The 21,038-nt window shown below is 42.0% G+C and overlaps 1 protein-coding gene across 1 annotated transcript in view; it reads left to right on the forward strand.

Annotated features, from left to right (window-relative positions):
* Window positions 1-21,038, forward strand: part of LOC115372868 (uncharacterized) — a 47,298-nt gene that overhangs the window by 11,938 nt on the left and 14,322 nt on the right. The gene's annotated exons all lie outside the window — the stretch shown is intronic.

Genomic DNA, 21,038 nt, shown 5'->3' on the forward strand with positions numbered 1-21,038 from the left:
AGGGGAGATAAATCCTCCAACAGTTTTGCTGGTTCTCAGGGGGACGTTTTAGCGGGAGGCACCTTGGGGTCAGGGACTGACGCGCGGCCCTCGGATACCAAACAAGCTCCCTAAAACTGGGTAATCAGGCTGAAATGACTGCAGCAATATCTGATTACTATGTGGAGAACAGAAACCTGACTAATTACTCTCATTGTGTATGTAGCTGCTGTAAACTGAATGAATGAATGAATGAATGAATGAAATTCTGTTGAACCTGCAGACGTCCCATAAGGATAATATTACGGTTTGCTATGTTTATGTTTTGTCAAATATTGGAGTCATAGGACAGCCAGACTTAGGATTAGAGGTGACAACTTTTGACAGCTTTTATTCTGGTAGTGCAAACCTGTGTGTGTGTGTGTGTGTGTGTGTGTGTGTGTGTGTGTGTGGAGGACAGAGAGAGTCCGAGTGACTGCGTGTATGTGTTCCATGAAGGCTAAGGAGCAGTGGTGCAAAAAATGATGAGCGAAAGGGACACATCTGGTCAGTCAAAACAGCCCAGGGGACGAACACACACACACACACACACACATGTGCATGCATGCACACACACCTAGGCATGAACACATGGGGTCCCACACTTCACTTTGACACACGACACTCTCAGTGGAATAATATTGCAGTTAAAAAGCGTATTTTATGACATTGCTTCCCAAACCGCTAACATTTTTAACAAGTAGAGTCATCTGTGTTATAATAGGTGTTAAATTTTAAATTGCTTGTAATTGGTAAATGGTAAATTGCTAGTGACAAAATGATTTTCCCAGCGGATGTGCATACTATGTAGCATTTTAATGTGAGACCCATCAGCTGTGAGTGGCAAAAAGCCGCTCTGACCCTGTTGTTTTTTCAGGTTAGCCTGCTTTGGCATGCAGAAGCAGTGGGTATTGAAATTAATATTCAAATAAGATCGACGGTCAACGCTGAATAAACAGCCTTTGAAAAACAGCATCTGGAATTACTACATTTCACAAGTTGTAGCTGTTTTTTTTTTCTCTGACAGCAGCAGTTCCCTCCATACAAATATGATGGAAAACAGTGGCTTTACTCAGCTCACATTACTGCATGTCACTACACACACACAAAAAGACATTTTTTTAAACTGTGCATAGAGGAATCTGAACATTCCTAACGAAATTGAACATTTTATCTTTTTTCAAAATATAAAAGAGCGAAGTGATTGGGAGTGAATGGCTCCTTGGGAAGGACAGCTGACAGGCTCAGCAGTCAGATCGCATGATACACACACTTGGCTTAGTTACTTGGCTTTGCATCAGTTCGCTCCATCAGGAGTTGCTGCTTGCAGATGTTTTGCACAGTGTGTTCCTGGGTCAAGCGCTGCTTTTGTTCAGCGTTGTTTGTCTGGGCAGCCATATTTTGTCATTCATCACATCATTCATTTCATTATAGCCAAATAAAATCCATAATCATTTGTATGGAAAATGTAATCTTATTATGCGGTGCTCTTGAAGGGTAGCTTGCGAAGGGGCCACGGTATTTGCATGTGGTGGGATGGGGAAGCTTGCAGGGTGACTTGTAATGCGCTTGATAAACTGTTTTTAACAAGCTGCTGTACAAATAAATTTTATGATTAGCCTTATTTATTACTTAACCCTATAAAGCCATTTTTATCATATATGATACACGTTATCAAATAACACATTCCGTTTCAGTTTAATCAATACTTGACCAAAATACTGTTGTATACCTTTGGACACTTCCCCTGTTCACCCTGGACCATACCATTGGCACTTCAAGTACTGTCATATATGATACAACAGAAAAATCGTATGTAATAACACATTTTTTGAAAAATCTTTTTTTTTTTTTTTTTTTTTTTTTTTTTTTTACATTTTGTTATAGGACTAAATAAAGGGTTCAATTTCAAATAATTGGAATTTTCTGCCAATTCTTTCATAGTTCAGGCTTTATAGGGTTAAAGGTGCTGTATGTAGTTTTGAGAGATTTTTTTTTTTTTTTTTTACCCTGAGAAGTCAAGCATTCTTCTAGTACATAAAAAAATATACTAGATTGTTTACAGAAACAAACCAATTGTTAAAATGGGTCCCTGAGACAATGAAAAGTCGGGGTTATTTCACCACTGTTGTTAGTAATAACAGAACTCGCAATTTTGTTTTGATACATAATTACTTTTCAAAAAAAAAAAAAAAAAAAAAAAAGCCTTTTCTAGGTTTTGTTTGGTTTAGACTCCTCAACAGGATATTTTTCAGTTGATTTGCTAAATTAATAAAGAAAAAATGCATGTATCGTAGCAGGCTCTGCCATTTTAAACAAATATTCATTCACCTTTAACTTACCAGAGTTAACATGAGCCGTTGAAATATTTTAAGCTAGCTCACCAGAAAGGGCAACAATCTCTGCCGCTTCCCTTATTTTCACTGTCAAAGTCTTCATTAGCTGAATGAGCCTCATGAATAATTCAGGAAAGCCCAACTTCGCTGTAGTAGAGCATAATTTCAGTTTTTCTGCAGGTGTTAACCCGTGTGCTGCACTGCACTTGCACTTGACATGAACATTTCCAAAGCATACCATGCTTGTTTAGATGTGCTAATGTTTTTTTCTTTTTCTACCTCCAAGGCAGCTGCTTGCCTCCATTCATTTTGTTATGGTACAAAAATCCACTTGCAGAAACGTGCAACTTGCCCGAGATAGGTGATTCATCACAGCGAGCATCCTGCCCGGGTTTGTTTTTGTAAGAGTTAGTTTATCGCTATGGTAATTCAATTTAATGCCCGTATTGATTTGGAAAGTCTACACGTCCTCTGATGCATTCTGATGCTGGTGAGAGACTCCAACATCTGGGACTTCAAAGTTGGTTGTCAGACAGCATTGCGATCGCGTGCAGTTTGGTCCGGAAATCAAATCCTTGAAGACAGACAAGCGAGCAGATGTGGAGAAAAAGCATGATGTGGATTTGGCTCTTTCTTGTAAAAAAGTTAGTCTGGAAACCAAGTGGGAAATTTTGGAAGGCCCATATGTCGGCGCCTCCCAGCAGCACCATGGATGCACCAGGAGGCTATGATGGATTACCTTCCCTTTAAAAGAGAAAGCAGGAACAGAGACTTAATGACCGGAAGAGCATGAACACTGGTTCTTCTGCTGTAGCTAGCCCGCCGTGCTCTTTGGATATCGTTAATGTTTTCATTTCACTCATTACAACGCAGGTCTGGTTTCGCGTTGCCACCCATCCTGTCTTGCCATGCATACACAATCACTCCCCAGAGATAGATGGAGGAACTGTTTGCTCCGTGATATCATGTCTGGTGTGCAGCGACCATTAGGCTAGTGTATACTGTATATTTCTTCTGTATACTGTATATTTCTTCTAAATTTGCACAGTATACTGTATATTTCTTCTAAATTTGCACATTGACCTACCTCTATGCACATTTTATACACCCATGCACACGTTTTTTTTTGTTGCACATTGCTTTTTGCACACTGGGTTGTACTCAGATCTTATTCTATTGTACTTAGATCTTTATTTTTTTATCTTTTTTATTGATTTATTTAATCTGTAATCTGTGGATACTGCTGAAAAACTGCGAATTTCCTGCGGGATGAATAAAGTATCTATCTATCTATCTATCTTTCTATCTACACGAAGCCATATGTGTAGTAGGGCTGTCAGCCACACAAAAATTCAGCTATTTGTTGTTTTATATGTTTAAGTTTTCAATTTGTACTCTTTCTGCTAATCAGAAAATGCATGGGCACAAACGTCAGTGCTGATTGACCATGTTCATAATAATCAAAGCAATTATAATCGGTCATAATGAAATGCAACAGACTAATACAAACATATTTGAGGATTTAAAACCTGTAAAATTCATTAAGATAGCTGCATAAAGATTTTAATTGCTGGCCAGTTTGAATTACCGTGTGGCTTTGTCAGAGTAATGAGAAAGAGTAATGAGACAGCAGCCACGTATTTCTGGCCAAATGAAGCTCTTTTAATTCACTTCTTCATTTTGTAAACATTAGGAAAATGGTAAGCAATTCAATTATTAAGCCGCTTAGACCTAAACAGAACCCAAATTCACAGACCTTTCACGAATGTTTCCTCAGGATTTTTTTTTTTTTTTTTAATTTTCAGCAGCAGTGACGCTACAGCATGACTACAGAAACACTGGAGGAATACTTCAGGGAACACTGTGCATATCTCGCTCTGTGTGTGACCACACGTCGCTATTTGTCACTGAGATCATAGAGGTGTCTCTCCACAAAAATAGGCTGCATCTGATCTGTTTTAGTGTGGCATTGCTATGCACATTGGCTGTCTTCAGAAATAAGACATGCTTGACTGGCTCAAATGTCTCACTTGACTGCAGGGATAATGGATTTTGTGATGGATGGCTTGAATCGTGGACTTTCAGGTGGCAGCCCGAGTCTAGGTTTTAATTTTTACAGAGATGCACACCACCATAATGATACATTGCAAGCTGCTGTCAGTTGTGTTGTATCACAGTTGTTAGATAGTTTTTTTTTTTTTTTTTAGCAAACTTTCACCACAAGTCCTTGAAGCAGATTGGACAACATACACCTGTGATATAGGTGCCCTTGCCCCGGGGCATGTCGGCAGTATTGGGTCCTGCTGATACCTGAGATCAAATGAGTAATCCTCCCACTACTTAGTGGCCTCCCTGAGAAGAAAGGAAGATAGTCAGATATTTTGGCACTCAGGCCCTGCTCTAATGACACAGCAGACAAGCAGATAGCATTGATCAGAGTGACCCCTCTTTCTAAATCAATAGAAATGATCCCGTCTAGATAACGTTACACGCAATCAATAACACTGTGTGGGTGTATCTTTGTGTGTGAGTGTGTGAGTGTGTGTGCTTGCTTCGGTGCACCTGAATCTGCACCTCTCTGTGAGCGCGTGTGCTTATTTTATATGCGAGTCTGCTGTCATGCGCCTCTATATCATCTTGAGAGAACATTTGTCTGTGTGCATATGTGCATTTGCAAGTGTGTGTGTGTGTGAGTGTGTGTGTGTGTGTGTGTGTGCTGGAGTTGGGAGGGGTGGGGGTGGCGGGTGCATAAGGTCAGCCAAGGTGAGCAGTAATGGGACTCTGACCAGATCCAATCTGGGACCACTTGTGGCAAAATGAATTGGCCTCACATAGAAGCTGAGTCTACGGCTATGTGTGTGTGTGTGTGCGTGTGCGCGTGCATGTGTGTGTGTGTGAACAAGCGTGTGCACTTGTGTCCTTCTGTGTGTGCCTGGCTGTGTAGGTGTTAATGTGTTTCTTGTATATATGTTTGTGGAAAGGCCACAGTTGCTGCAAAAACTAATTTCAGCAGGTTGTTACAGACGAAAGGGCACGTTTGCAGGGGAAAAAAAAAAAAAAAAAAAAAAAAAAAAAACCAACAACAAACCTAAGCGCTGCATTGGCCTCAGCCTCCACGGCGTGTACAGGCATGCTGGGCAAATTGGTCACACACAGGCCGCTGCTGCAATTGGCCTAAAATGTCACGTGATTGGTTGTTGGAAATCATCTCCGTTTCCTCTTCCTGATCGTTGCCTTTGTTTACATCTCTGCGCAAAAAGTGCGTAAGTGTACTCAGGCTTGGTTTTCTAAGTTTATAAAAGGATATCTGCACGACTAACGCTCACATTCCCTCAGTTGCCTTTGTCGATCCTTCACCGCGGCCATTGTTGCTTCCCTCTGAGTTATTGTCATTGCTGTTTCCAGTTCCTCCTGGTCGTTGTCACCTTTTTAATCTCCATGCGCCCCCAGTGGCGAGGAAAGTAAATAAACGCACAATAAGAAGCCACGGCGAGTGCACACACATTTGTATGCGGCGACGCGTTCGACGGGGTTTCTATTCTGGGCCGAGTTCGACTTCTTTTGTGAGCGCGCCAACAACTTTACCGCGTCTCTTGGTTGTAAAATAAAGGCTATAGATACATGTACACCTACACAAAGATTTGTTAGTTCTTTCTATTACACAGTGTGTGTCTGCGTCGGGCTTTGTGCATGTGCATCTGTGTGTGTGTGTGTGTGTGTGTGCGCGTCTGCGAGTGTGTGTACCTGTGTGTGTGTGTGTGTGTGGAGAGAGAGACAGAGATAACATTGTTCTCCCAGAAATCTATCAGCGCCAACAGGATTGCTTTTTCCCCCCCGCCTTGCTTTTTTCCTATGTTTTGTTCCTGTTCTATCCACCCCTCCGCTTTCTATCCACCTCTTCCCCCCCCTCCCCTCTCTCTCTGTCACTCCCTTTTCCTCTCTCTCTCTATTCTATTTCTCTCTTTTCACCTCTCTCGCTCTTTCTCTCTCTCCCCTTGTTGCCCAAATAGAGTACCAGTTGCACCTTATAACATCTAGTTTAGCAGCTGCCCAGCAAACACCAAGACACACTGGGAGACAATAGATAGCAAAGCTGACTTGTGTGCGTGTGTGTGTGTGTGTGTGTGTGTGTGTGTGTGTGTATCGGCGTGTCTGGGAAAGCTGTCTTCTCTAAATGATACTCTGCCTCCTCTACCCCTGACAGAGAGAGAGATAGATATGAGGAGGGCAGAGAAATGGGAGTAGAGAGAAAAGGAGAGAGGCAGAAAGACAGATGAGAAGAAGGGAGAGAGAAGGAGGGAAGAGTGAGAGAAGATCGAAAACAGAAGACGCACAGGGGATGGGAAGAAGGGGGGAAAGGAGAGAATAAAAAGAGATGTATAGGGGTTGGGTGAGAGGGAAAAAAATCAGTCATGAACAGCGAGGACAGGAGACAAGAAAGATAGAGGCTGGGGGGGTGGGGGGGGGGGGGGGGGCAGCAAGGTTGTACATTGCATTTGTCAGTTCAATTCCATTATACTCGGAATATATAATTTCCTCATGCAGGGGGCAGCCACACGCAGAGTCTGTGTATGAAAAGACACGAAAGCAGCATGTGAGATCTTGATGCATAAGCAAATAAACACATCTCTAATAAATACCTGGATGAAAAGCGAGTTGAGGCGAAAACAGCTCGCGATAAAATGTCAGCGAAACCTGCAGCACGCAGCAAATTATCGGTTCACGGCAGCCTGCGTCCTGTTTGCAAATATATGCATATTACATATACATGTGTAACTCTCGTGTTGCTTTAAAATGAAATTAGGCCAGCGAAAATGAATGTGTGAATGTGTTACTTTTTTTTTTTTTTTTTTTTGCAATTCATTTCAAATGAAATGAAACAACTATCTCAATTGAGCCAGCATTTTTTTGTTTGCTTTTTTTTTTTTTTTTTTTTTTTTTTTTAACTTGCTGGAGCTGCTCATTTTCCTTCAGTACTTTAAGCACACAAAAGAAGGAAAACAAAAAAAGCGCATGGCTGACAACAGCAAGACGCAGGGGGATTTCGTTTAGCAAAAGTATTACCCTAAAATGCAGCATGCCTTTGTGTTTTAATCCACAGTTAGTCAATGAAACACATATTTATTTGTAACATGATGGGTTTAAAATATTGTTAATGTGGCTGTTCCGTTGTTGCTTTCATGTGGATCACGATGTTATGCAATTTCCAGACCAGCTTACATTTTGGGCCGATGCCAGCTCCCCTCCCTTGGCCCTACCCCCTCGACTTTATAGCGGCCCTTCAGAACGGAGCAGTAAGACAAATCAGACAAAACAGCACCGCAGTGCTTCATTACCAGGCTCCTTTTGTTCATAAAGGCATATTTTCCTCATTCTTTCATTTACATGAATAAGTTTCCTATGGGTTATCACAGCCATCAGTCAAGTATCATGCTTTATCCTCTCATGTTGTCCAAAACACAAAACAGGAAGGGACAGCGTTCCTGGATAGAAACTCACATTACTCTGTGCTGACATCAGAGGAGCAAGGTGCACAAAATTCACTGCCGGATGGAAATTTCCAAACTTCATTGGAAGGACATGCAAATAAGATGGAAATGCTGCATGGTCACCCACAAATCGCCATTTAACTGATGTTCTATTGACACTGTGAATGGCAATTTTTGTCGTAAAGAACCAATTACATATTTCAATGCATCCACATTAAACCTGGCTATCCTGACAGATTTTATAGTCTTTGCATGGTAATTTTTTTTTTTTTTTGAATATGTGTTCTGTATACGGACTTCTTTTCTGGCACTTCTTCCGCATTTGTCCTGCCTCTCCGTTTTGGGAATGCTCCGTTTGGGAGGCCATCTGGAGGGCTAGATGACCACCACTCTTTGATCTCCGAAGGAACCTGGACACCTTTCACTACTCGGGATCCTGCGAAATGGAGGGGTAGGGTGAAGCTGTAGGGCCAAGAGAGGGAATTGGACTCAGTGGTTTACCTTCCCCCCTACTAAAAACTGGGAAACTGAGCAGGAAATATTGGGAGGTGCTCTGAAAAGGTCAAGTTGATTTCCTTAGCATTGTCAGTGACTAATAGCAGTCGGTGTTGCACTCCAAACAAAGCATATTGCACCAAAAATATTTATCCAGTATAGATTTTAACAGAATCTTGTAGAAGACATCTTTAACCTTTCAAACAATATGTGATTGTTGGAATTTTCTTAAAATAGTAAAAACGTTATCGCTGTTTTGCCAAACTAAGCAGTAAGCACAGTGGCGACATTATAGGCTTTTATTTACACTGTCGGATATGTTTTCCTATTGTTACAGTGATGCTAAAAATTTGGATGCGGCTGGAAATGAATGGTACAACACTCGACACTTCAATCTAATTTGTTTTAAGCTGTATTGAACCAGGGGAGTCACTTGAGATTTAAAATCTGTTTGAAGAGAGTCCTGGCCAACACAGCAGAGCAGCACAGAACATAAGACAAGGCATGAGGGCCTTAATAGCCTTAAAACCACAAAAAAAAAAAAAAAAAAAAAAAACATTAACGCTGAGGCAGTTCACAGAGAGCAAAAACAGTTCAATTGGTGTCGCAGCCATATCTGTAACCACAGCTTTAAACTCAGTCAGTGGAATGATGGTCTTCATTTTCAGGTCATTTTGCAAATTGTTCCAGGTTACCGGGGCTGACACCATAAAGGAGTTTTTTCCCCTGCTCTCTATGAGCCTTTGGGGGAAAAAAAAATCATTCGATCACAGAGTGTGATGAACTCTCATTCCCACCTTGTTATAAGAATGAAGGTAGTTCTTATTTGAGAAATTGTTTATGGTTGTGTGATGTCAAAAAATGAAAGTTATTGAGCCTCAAAGACAACCATTTTTATTTTTTGTAATGCTACATTTTAGGTATACATATAATGTCCATCATATTTAGCCCTGAACTCAAGTTTGAGATCAAAACTGATATTTTGTGTGCCTAATCACTGATTCATTTGTTAACCCTATAAAGCCATTTGCATCATATATGATACACATTTTCAATTCCATTTTTCGTTTTCAGTTTAATCAATACTTGACCAAAATACTGTTGTATACCCAGGGGCGCCGTAAATGGGGGAAAAGTTAGGACAATTCCAAGGGCCCTTGCCTGACAGGGGCCCCAAAAAATAGGTAAAAACTAATATAAAATTATTAAACCATCATTGAATAAATATAGCCTATATATATTTCAGGAATAGTACTATCATTATGATCTCTTTGTTTTTACTTGTTTTTGGCAGTAAAAGTTAAAAATCCCCATTGACCACAAAGCAACCCCCCCTTATCTGCATGAAATGGTTTGGTCCTGCAGCGGCGCTAGCTTTTCAAGCCGATCTGACTTTGTGGTTTTTCCGAAGTTATCAACATGCATGGAGTATCCGCCCAACTACATTTCAAGTACACAAGCCCCAATGGCAGAGCGGATAGTCTGCCATCTATCTCTCCCGTAGTCTGCCATGCTGGAGACTACGGGTTCACTTCCCCACCCGGTTAAGAGGGCATCATTACTTTATTACTTCACTTTGTTGTTAACCATGACAGTGAAGTGATTCTTATTATTCTGTCTGTCACTGGCTAAATGTGACTTTCACCCCCCTGCTTTGCAGTAGGAACAGAGTAGAACATTTCTGGTGCATGCAGACTGAGTGACTGCTCTCAGTACAATCAGAGAAATGTTTATATTTTCTGGAAATTAGAAGATTAAATTGCAATGACCATATAGCCTCATATATGTATTTTTTCACCCCAAATCCAATGCCACCCCCTGTGAGTCTACAGTTTTGGAGATAAATTAGACCTGCATGCGGGACTACAAGGGAGACAGTGAGCAGTAACCAAGTAACTGTCATGTTGTTTTTTTCACAAATATGGGAATGATGGTCAAAAATATCATTAAAATGCATACTTATATATAAAACAGGATCAAAATTTTTAATAGGCCGGCTATACAGGGGCCCAATAAGATTTCTTTTCATGGGGCCCAAAATCCCTGGCGGCGCCCCTGTGTATACCTTTGAACACTTCCCCTGTTCACCCTGGACCACACCATTGGCACTTCAAGTACACATCATATATCATACACCAGAAAGGTTGTGTCATAACATATTTTTTGAATTTTGTTTTTTAATATATATTTTATTATAGGACTAAATAAAGGGTTCAATTTCAAAAAATTGGAATTTTCTGCCAATTCATTCATAGTTCAGGCTTTATAGAGTTAATTCACTTTTTATAGAATCACAGCCCTAACGACATACAGAAACATGCAAAGCCATGCAAAATAGTAAAGTTGTGTTGATTGCATTGAACTATCAGTATTTCAGGGATTACTGACTTTTTATCTTTAATTTAGACAACAGAATTCTGCATCACGATAACTCAACACTTCATCATGATCTCCTGAAAGACTGTAAACAATAAAGCTGGATGAATGCCCCGCCTCATATAGGCTGCAGATGCTACATTTTACCACAAATATTATATTCACTGTTTAGAGCAAAGGCCTCGACTGGCACTCCAAGTTGACTTTCAGATAGTGATGTATTGTCTCGCTCCAAAATGTATTGCCTGAAGTGTCGAGGCACGCGGTTTAATGTTTAGAAGTTTAGGCTTTCGATAACGATGCTGCAGGTATTGCCTGCGAGGAGGTCAGTAAAGCCTGCTAATTGCAGCATTGGACTGCTCATGCGTCGCTGTAAACCATTAAGTAAATGTCGGAGGGGTTCGATGTACACTGCGAGGTAGTTAATTAGAATGGAGCGGTGCCAACAGTTAAGGCGTCCTATAATATGGCTATAATGCCTGAGAGATCTTGGCTAACCAGCCTCCCTGCGGATAAATTGGATGACGTTTGGAGGAGAGTGCTATATATCCGAGCTTCGAGCTGCACGTCTGCCTTCAAGCCTAGACGCTGGCTGTTTAGAGAGCCGCGGCGGCTCGTGTGCGGCGATGTGCTTTTTCACACAGCGGCTTCATTTATCAGTCCGTTCCTGTCGATTTTTCACCGCTTCGCGCTTTGCAAAAATAATTTCCCAAGAATGATCTCCAGCGAAATCTCATCTGTCTATCCATCTTCACATCAGCCTCCCTGCCTGTGCGTTTTGTTATTTACTTACCTGCTTTTTATTTTCTTTTTACACACTGTCCAGTTCTCTCTCACACACACTCTCTCTATCTTTCTTCATCCCTCTTTCTCTCTATACCCCCTCTTCATCTTCATCTCTCTCTGCCCAGCCCGCTCGCTCTCTGCCTCTCTCTCTAGTTGCCTCTTATAAATTCCTTAGCGGCACTTTTCTTTTTGCTAGTGAGGAAAGACAGAGATTGATGGAGAGAAGAGCAGTGAAGAGACGGAAGGCGCGAGAAATGGAGAGAGAGGGGGAGAGAAAAGAAATAATAGCAGGAAAGAGAGAGAGAGAGAGGAGTGAGAGAGAGAGAGAGAGAGAGAGAGAAAGAGAGAAGTGAAAAATCTCTGAGCCATAATCTTCACTCAGCCTGGAGAAGCTCTGCCAAGCTGACCACACACACACACGCACACACACACACACACTTGCACACACACACACACACACACACACACACACACACACACACACACACACATTCACAAACAAACTCTCTTCCTCTCACTCTCTCACACACACACACACACACACGTTTTGTGTGGGCTAAGTTTAAGACAGAGTGGAAATCAATGCTACCACTACCACTATGCATGATAATGAGAAACAGTGTGTGTGTGTGTGTGTGTGTGTCTGTGTATGAGAGAAATAGTATCTGAGTGTACAAGAAAGCAAGTTTCTGTGTGTGTGTGTGTGTGTGTGTGTGTGTGTGTGTGTGTGTGTGTGGTCTAATCCTAACTAAGCCTGTGGATGTGTGCCTCTGATACAGAGTCGTAGGCTGATTGGTGTATCCACCCTGAGAATTTGTACATCCGTGTGTGTTTCCCTGTGTGTGTACGTGCATGTGCCTATACGTATTTCGGTGTGTATCAGTGTTATGGGACGCCGGGCCTTGCTGGAGGTAAATTCGCCCCGGCGAATGCGGCGAAAGAGCCGACACAGCACTCAGGTCGAGGAAAAAGTCACTTTATTAAATGTGTGTGGGGGGAAAAGGCCGGGGTAGCGAGTGAGACTAAGCCTCTCCCTGGTCATGCCATCTTTGCTCGGGTTCAGGCGGACGCTGAACTCGGCCTGGGGGAGGAGAAAACAGAGAAAGGGAGGGGAGGGAGACGGATGAGGCGCGGGGGGTTAAAGATGGGCCGTGTAAGTACACGCAACACTAACCTGTCCAGATCTGCGCTGGAAGCGGCGATCCGAAATCGTTATTCCCAGCTGAGCCGCAGGTACCTCTCCCAAGAAATCCATAATTCCACAGCAAAATGTTCACATGTCGGGCTGCTGATTGGCTACATTTGAAGAATTTATTCCACAGATTAGAGCGGCGGCAATCATATAGAATTAGAGATTGCTACAGATGGGATGTCTGCTCCTCAGAAGGTGCAGCATTAGTGTGTTTTTGCCTCTGTGTGTGTGTGTGTGTTAATCAATTTGTATTTGGAGGGGGGGGGTTGTGCCTTTATTACACCTCTCTATGCATGTCTGTGTTTGGATATTGATGACTATGTGTGTGCATCTTCGCGTGTGAGAGAATGTGTGTGTGTACATGTGCCTGATGTCGGGGTGTGAGAGAGTGTGTCTGTGTTTGTGCGCTGTGCGTGGGTGTGGGGGGTGCGCGTGTGTGATTTGTGAGTGTGTCTGTGTGTTAATTGGAGGGCTGTTGTCTTGAAAGATCATCCATTTGTCTCCATCTGGCCCTCTGGCTGCGCATACCCTCCCTGCCTCGTCACACAAACACGCATGCACACACACACACACACACACACACACACATGCACAAATGTGTGTGGCCACCATGGTAGCGTCTCCACGTCATGCCAAGGTCCTCACCTGCCACAGCCCCAAAAATTCCACCAAGACAATAGTACTTAAAATGCCAAAATGCATTATTATAGCCCCGACTCAGATGCATTGTAATCCTCCTGCTGAATTAAATGTAATAAGTTATGATTTCTAGGTTGTGAGTCTGCAGGATAAAAGCCAATAACATCTGCTGTAAAAAGGGAGAGAACAGCACACAGCAGAGCCATTGGTCTATTAAGGAGGGGCTCCTGTCTTTTAGCTGGAGATGTAAAGGTGGTCTCCAGCCTCGCTCTTCATTAAATCCATAGGACAACAGCCTCCTTCCATCCAATAAGTGCAATAAAGACGTTTTAAGATGAAATAACAGTTAATGATGTGATTAAATCGACCGTTGCACGACAAAAAAGCCATCGAGGCCTTTGTGAAGACACATTTTGAAGCCCAGGCCAACCGGCAGCGTATGAAACGTGTCTATTTTTAACAATATTTAGTCATAGCCTTTCACTATTTGACTAGAATGTAGGTCATGTTCTTGAAACAACATGACAAACACTCATGAAAGTGATGAAATATTAATGTCAATATGCCCTCTTCACATTCAGCCGCTGATCACAGTTTTGGTGAGATTTCTTAAAGGGCCGGCGCAGCCCTAAAAGTGCCAGTGCTATTTATCAGCTTACTGTTTAATAATGCAACTTTAGGATAAAATGATCCTTTTCAGTGGCCAAATTTCAATACTTAATATTATGTATTAGGAGTGAAAGTATTTTCTGATTTATTTAGATGCATTTCCTGGATATATTTCAATGTCCAGTGCATCCGTGAGCATTGGAAGGGCTCCACAAAACTTACTCAAAGAGGCTAATTTGACCTCGGGCCTGCCATATTTTTATTGATCTGAAACATATGCCATGACTGAGGTCAGGCCACGTCTTAATGAATCCATCTTCTTCTTGGATTCGTTAGAGGCCAGTTTGTAGTTTTTTTGGCAGAGCACCCAGCCAGAAGCTTATGAAAGGAGGCACATCTGCCATATGTTTGTCATACATTTCGGTGCATTCTCACCCATCTCTGGCAAGCACAAACTGGGCGCTACAATTACAGAGCGACGACGGTGATGCGTTTGTAGCTGATTGGCCCCGAGGGGCGTTGCATAATTCATGGGGAATGCCATGTTCACTGTTGCATTGTTCTGTTTGGTTTCATATCTAATAAAGCAACAGTTTTGGTTAAACAAACCACACATGCTATGCACAAGATCTATTTATAGGAAGGTGTTTATTGGGAATAAGCAGAAAACTGACTCACAAATTAGTGCAAATGCATCTTTGCTGTCGCTGTTAAACCATAATTAAATTTGCGTTTATGATAGATTCCACTGTTCATGTTGTGTCCAGTGGAAACTTTGTCTAAATGTGATCTCACGGTTACACTTGTGCATACATGGACTCCGCTATTACCATATGTGAGGAGCTCAAGTGCTCCGCATCAAAGTATCACTTTTGTTTTCATTAATTGGGCTCCGTCTGAGTGGATGGAAGCGCGGGGCTGCCGATGTGATCACAGTCAGGAGAGGAGTCCATGCTGAGAACAAAAATTAACATTTTAAAAGTGGCTGCATACAGCGAGTCAGCACTTGGCCCGTGCGGAACACTCTGAGCCACTGATAGCAGATATACATTATTTTTAAATTTTGTCCGTTTTCATGCCAGGATGCTTTCATGTGCTCAGTGCTTCCTCCAGAATTTTGTTCTCTTTGGGACAGTAACGTCTCTGAAACGGCGTTTAAACTCTAAAACTACCAGCTGAAACCCAGACTCATGAATTTCCTTTAGGGTTGGCAACTGTTTAAGGCAGAGGGAACCAATCCCAACTATGTGAGCTCTTTAAATGATTAGTTTATAAAAACCCTTATTGACTAGGCAAATGAATGCACAAAATATCCAAAGAAAGTAATATTTCTTTGCAATTTTTACAGACTTTTCCAGTGTAGCTGTGGTGAAGGAGGAACCTTTATTAAATCGGCAATGGACAAAATGTCGAGCTGACGTCCCATACGTTTAAAGGGACATGACTGAAATATATGTTTTTTCATAAAAAATGCTTTTCACCATCACTGGGTGCAGAAAATGTCACACAAGTGTTTTGCTAGGCATTTAAAGCTACTCTCACACGGGAGAGTGGCGCGATCCAATCAGAGGGCCATCTCCGTTTTTATTCCCCCCGCCCAGTTTGACTGACGGTTCGTTTTTTTTGTTTGTTTGTTTGTTTGTTTTAAGCCGGTCCAGAAAATACTATGAAAATACCTGAAATCTCACAACATCCCTGAAACTGGGCTCGCTGCTATCCGCATGGCAGCTCTAGGGGCTTTCTTCTTAATCTTTTTGCCTTTGTAATTGTTTTGACTGACTTTTAACCGGCTTATTTTTTAATTGAAACGAAATCCTTTTTTAAATTTATTTATGCGGTTTTGTAATCTTATGTTGTCATCACTGTCCTGCTTTGTGTCCGTCGAAAGTTGCACGCTGAATTGATCTATTTTACTCTGGATCACTTAAGTTTCACTGCGTGTCAGGCTTGGAGGGGGGGGCTTCTCTCAGTGCTTTCACACACACACACACACACACACACACACACACTTTAATACACACAGGCATCTGTTTGTGCTATGTGCTGCACTGCATCTCTTGGAGTAAATAATGTCACCTGGTTTTATTTACTTATAGAATATTCAAATCAATGGCCAGTTTACTGACTACAACTTGCGCGGTGTTATCTGCAGCCTCTGCAGTTCGAGCCAGCGAGGCGCTGCTCAGAAACTTTATGCCAGGAGGGATCACAAAGTCAGCAAACACGCCTGTCTGTTTTTTTTTTTTTTTCCAGAATAAATGCCTTTTCCCTGGTAATCTCCATGGTTGTGTCCGAGCACTCCAGCTGACAGCATGTTCATGTCTATTTATCTGTTCTTTTTGCTTTTGTTCGTTGAACACCCCGTCATCAAAATGTCTTTTTTTCCTTCCGAGAAGTGGAAGAAGCAGGAGAGAAGGAGACAGAGGGAGGGAAAGACTGTAATTAACTGACAAAGTATACTGTAGACTTCAAACACTGTTTCCTTGTCTTTCTCTTTCTATCTTCCTGTTTTTCCCCCCCTCTCTCCATCTCTGTCTCTATCTCTCTATCTCTCCCGCTCGATCTCTCTCTCGCTCTCTCTCTCTCGCTGTCTCTCTGAAGTCCAGTTGATCATATCAGAGGGCCTAATTAAAGCACCACATAATGAGAGAGCAGAGGAGAGGAGGAGGAGAGCAAGAAGAAGAAGGGGAGAGGGGAGGGTCAGAGGGAGAGACTGAGAAGAAAGGAGTCATAATTTGGGGATGTCACACTTCTATCAAAGTAACTTTTCACCCATGCATGGACAGGCATGACATTTCCCCTCTGAACTCCTCTCTTTGCCGTGAAAAGGACTCGCATTTACACAGTGGCAACGTGCAGACATGCGGCTGCTGTTTTAATAATTGCATTCCAATAAACAGTCATCTGATGCCCGCGGCAAGTTTGAAAGTTAAAGAAATGGAATGTGCCGCAATAGGGACCTCCCTAGAGATGACAAAAAAACAAACAAACAAAAAAAAACACAGATTTAATTATTTTTCGTCAACTGCAAAGAGAGGAAGTTGTCAGGTGCATTCTGCAAGGGAGCGAGCGCTCCGATTACGTGGCTACACCGAATGCATTTTTAGTGGCGAGTGTAAATGCAATGCGTATTAATTCATATCTGGAAACAGTCTGGGTAATGCAAGGTGCGGGGTGGGGGGAGGGGAGAGCAGGAGGGGGGTCACGCTGTTCAGAATCACATGCTGTGTGCCTTCTCGCTCTCGGAGACGCCAAGAAGATCAGATGTGCGCCACGGCGAAGAGCTTCTTTGCCGTCTCAGCCGACTGCTAAGTGGAAATGGTCTCCAACGTGAATTTTGACTCCGCTGTGTGGCTGATGATGAAATGATTTGAAAGATGAGAGACAGGCAAAGAGAGAGGAAAAGGAGGAAACAGAGGAAGAGTGTAAGACAAACACACACACACACAGAGGGAGAGGGAGAGAGAGAGACAGAAAGAGAGAGGGGACAGAGACATTGAGAGAGCGATGTTATTCCTGCATCATTACTTCAACAGCCATTCCCTCTCTCTTCCTCTTTCCTCTGTCTCATCTTCTCTTTTTTATTATTTGCACTCTGTCTCATCTTTTCTTTCTATTATTCATCCTCTCTCTTCCTGTCTCTATCATTAGGTTTTATCTCTCTGTCTTTCTCACTTTCTGTTGTTCAGACACTCAAACAAATGAGCCATGAAATATTCGCCACATAGAGAAAGAGAGAGAATATGTGTGTGTGTGTATGTGTGTGTCTGTGTCTGTGTGTGTGTGTGCGCGCGCGTGCTCTCTCATGCACACATACACGTGTGTGTACTCATTTTGGCTTTGGCTTTGAAGTCTGTCAGTTCTACTAGCCACTTTGGAAGGTAGCCAGCCTGTGTTCAAACAGACTTTTGTGTTCCAGAAAATTATTTGGCAGGCACCAAATCAAATTGGCTTGCAAAATTCAGAATTCACTAGCTACTGCACAACTGACCAGCCAGTGGGAAGAGATGTTTCACGAGGAGCCGAGCCAAAGAAATTTACTAAATTGAAGCAGAAGGCAGAGAAATTGGGGGCTATTGTTTGTGGCATCACAGGTGCATTAGGTATGAATTTGACCGTCTCTGTCTCTTTTAAATGTCTGTTAAAGGCATACAATGTTAAGAAACCATTCTTGAAAATAAATTTATGTTACAATACATTGTGTTCTAAAGCAAAAAAAAAAAAAAAAAGAAAAAAAAGAAAATGGTAATGCAGTCTTATTTTGCATCATGACATGTATTACCTCTTAGCTAGATTTGCTCTGATTGCCTCAGTTGTTTGTGCTATGAAATGTGTCTTTTATGTTTTATATTTATGTCCTGCACAGGCTACTGTAAGCCATGCCAGAGGCCCATCAGTGTTGCTGCAATTACTTGGTTCCTGCTAGAGGTTGATGAAAGTCATAAATTACTTAATGCACCTTTTAATATGGCTTGATATGGATCATGCTATGGAGGGAAAGACGGGGGGTGGGACTGCATCACCGTTTCTTCTAACCGTGTGGTGATCTGTGCAGCTTCTCGGCTGTTGGCAAAAATTTATCAGCCTATTTAATGTAAAATTCATCGTTTGCATTGACTGAGCTGCTCTTGGGATTTTTCATGAATTTGCTAAAGGTAGTCAAGACCATCGGTTTAATTTTGTTTGCACTGCAGCCCCATTCCAACTGTTACCCCCTGCCCTCGTTTTTTACACCCACACACAACTCATAAGCGATGCATAAAATTCTGTATTAAGCATGTAAAGCCGGCGGCATCGCCATATGCCTGACCGTGCACATCTTACAGCTCCAGCCCACATCTATGAAAACTATCTCTGATTGTGCATCACTCTCAGAGCAGTCGTGCATTCAAGTCAAGTCTGAAAACACCAGCAGCGGCGGCGGCGGCACACCTCACACACACGAGGGAGAGTGCTGATGTTGATGAGCTGCTTCCCTCGTCTTATTGATTATTATCGCATACATTTCTGCATCTTTGAAGGGTGGATAGCAGCTTGTTGAAGGACACACTGGGCCTCTGTTTCATCATTTCAGTAGTTGTGCGAGTCAAATTTCCCAAAGGCCACGAGACTTTGCAAGAGTGGCGTCTTGTCTCTGCCACCAACTCTTTGTGGAAATTGCTCTCTTCGTTGTTTCTCGCTGCAAACCCGCACTCGTTGGACACTGATGGACATTTGCCTAAGAGACGCCATCTTTTATTGGACTGCCTCTCTACGTCTGTGGATCTACCCATGATTATCTAGTATTTGGAGGCATTTTGTTCCCATTATTCAGCCCAGTTGTGGCAAAGCCCTCGTCAACACAAATGGAGAATGCAGTTTGCCTCCGCTTGACAGCAAAGTGGCAGACACAATCACAACATCGGTTTATGGCTTTTGTTAAAGCAAAAAAAATGATGGCCCCAGTGGACACCCTGAAAAAAAGGAACATCAAATGCTGGTGAATTATTTGTGTGGTATGTAGTCTGGTTCTTTTGATGCAGGAAGTTATTTATTTATTTTGTTATTCGTCTTTGCACATATCAAGAACAGGGTTTATTGATTGTAAAAGAGGAAAGAATAAAAGCACGAGAGATCAGCATGTCTACAACAGATATGCTGGAAGAGCCACAAACAGGAATTTTCTGCCAACTTGGCGACTTTGCCGTTAGATTTAGCGAGTTTTCAGACCCCCTTGGCGACTTTATACCTCCAAAGCAACTGGTGACAAATCTAGCAACTTTTTCTGATCTTTGGGAGAGTATCTGCGTTCACACACCAATGCAATTTAGCAACAACGTGATGTAACACATAAAACACACCAACACACCAACAGGCTCCCTCCCTGGTCCCACAGCACCTCTGTGTGTTGCCACTTATTCACATCGCCAGAGCTGCAGAGAGGTAAATGAGCAAGGCATGTGCAGCATAAGTTCATTACAGCCAATGACAGATGATGATTTTGTTAAAGTTGTTTTTTTTATACTATACATGTTTGTTAATCACACAGATCAGCCTACATGGTGATGTCATCTAGTGATTTCCAGTGACTTTTAGGACAGCAATTTCAATTTAAAAGTTTAACTTTTATCTCCATAACATGAGATTCATTTCTGTGGGCGGAGCCACAGAGATGGTCTGCAGGTCGGCAGCGAGACCTGAAGTGGTTTGGAGCTTCCATGTACTGCAGGAGCACCCTGCTCATCTTCTGTTTGGTCTCCTGTATTGATGCTTCAAATCTCCCTTGTGCATGTAGATAGATAGATAGATAGATACTTTATTCATCCCGCAGGAAATTCGTAGTTTTTCAGCAGTAGCCACAGATTACAGATTAAATAAATCAATAAAAAAAAATAAAAATAAAAAATAAAGAATAAGATCTAAGTACAACAGAATAAGATCTGAGTACAACAGAATAAGATCTAAGTACAACCCAGTGTGCAAGAAGCAATGTGCAACAAAAAAAACAAAAAAAACCTGTGCATGGGTGTATAAAATGTGCACCAGTAGGCAATATCAGAAGGCGTCATCAAAAGACACACATCCACTGATACTTTGTGTCCAGAGCTTATGGAACGTATTTGAGAAATTTAACATCCTGTTTGCCTGTTTGGTCATCAAGGTAAGTGCAGACACACAAATGTGTGCAAATGTAAAGTAACTGTGGCCAATAGGAACGTAAACAGTAATAAACTCTTAAACTCTAAATAGCATATTGTTTCATACCGCTTTGCTTAAATCAAACTGGCATTTTAATGATAAATTTAATATAATGATAAGACAATCCTGCCTGTGCAGCAGAGAGAAGAAAGATGGGGTAAATAAGGGGAAATGGATAATACAATGATTAAATTTGATCATTTTTATGGCATTTCTGTTGTTTGCCAACCACACAGGAGAGAATGGCTGGATTCATACTCCTCAGAAGTGGAAGGTCAAGAAAGATGATTTGTCCAAGTAAAAAGAAAACGTGCTACTTTTCAAGGCACTTTGAAATATCAATTTCTCTAGTATGGTGAAAATATTTTTTTGTGTACCATTCTGCCACCTTCACCTATTGGTCCTATTATTTTCTATGAC

The sequence above is a fragment of the Myripristis murdjan genome, chromosome 15 (assembly GCF_902150065.1).
Source record: "Myripristis murdjan chromosome 15, fMyrMur1.1, whole genome shotgun sequence".
NCBI classification, from domain to species: domain Eukaryota; kingdom Metazoa; phylum Chordata; class Actinopteri; order Holocentriformes; family Holocentridae; genus Myripristis; species Myripristis murdjan.